This window comes from Chinchilla lanigera, unplaced genomic scaffold, assembly GCF_000276665.1.
Source record: "Chinchilla lanigera isolate Chin_1 unplaced genomic scaffold, ChiLan1.0 scaffold01096, whole genome shotgun sequence".
NCBI lineage: Eukaryota > Metazoa > Chordata > Mammalia > Rodentia > Chinchillidae > Chinchilla > Chinchilla lanigera.
In genome coordinates, this window is record NW_004956497.1 from 1 (window position 1) to 763 (window position 763).

Below are 763 nucleotides of genomic sequence, written 5' to 3' on the forward strand. Positions count from 1 at the left end.
CTGTTGCCAGCCAGATGATATAGCTTCTCCCAAGCTCATGGCATTTCCTGGTCTTGGAAGTATCTTCATGCTTTTCAGGATTTCTAAATCCCCTGCTGACTCTTTCTTGGAGGGCTCATTCTCCATCACTCTCTGCCTATATTACTAAGAAGAGGAAGTTGGTGGGGTCATCCTTTGTCATAGACTGGAGTTTTGTAGGAAGCGCTCTGAACTGAGAATTGGGCCAGCAGGTTCAGAGCTGACGGTTAGGACCTGTGTCAGGAAGGATCCCTCAACCACCTGGAGTTTCTGTCTGCAGGTTCCTGCCAGGACAGGCACTGGGCAGTGACTCTAAAGACCATGCTAGCTCCAGGCTGCTGCCTGCAGCAGGTCTGAAGGCAGGGAGGACCTGGGTTCCAGGGGTTCTGAGGAGTGGAGCCCAGCTCCTGTTATGCCACAGGAGCATGGGTTTTGTGTAACACAGGGCCGCCAGCCTCAGGAGCTCCCATCATAAAGGAGCAACTCTTAAGTTACAAGCAGAGTGGGTGTGGCCGTAGACATGAGAAACATTAATTAAAACTTCCAAGAGCAGGTGGGGGCATAGCTCAGGGGTAGAGCATTTGACTGCAGATCAAGAGGTCCCCAGTTCAAATCTGGGTGCCCCTTACCATTAGTTTTGGCCTTTTGAATAGGTCTGAAAATTTTGACTTCTTTAGTAGACATGAGGATGAACAGGTAGGAAGGTGTGGGAGTGGGTCAGAGCAGGGACTGCAGATCAGGCAGT

The 763-nt window shown here is 50.7% G+C and overlaps 1 non-coding gene across 1 annotated transcript; it reads left to right on the forward strand.

Moving 5' to 3' along the window:
* The first annotated feature begins 573 nt into the window (after positions 1 to 573).
* Trnac-gca lies at positions 574 to 645 on the forward strand. The gene has a single exon. It is a non-coding gene; the product is annotated as a tRNA-Cys (tRNA).
* Positions 646 to 763: the final 118 nt, after the last annotated feature.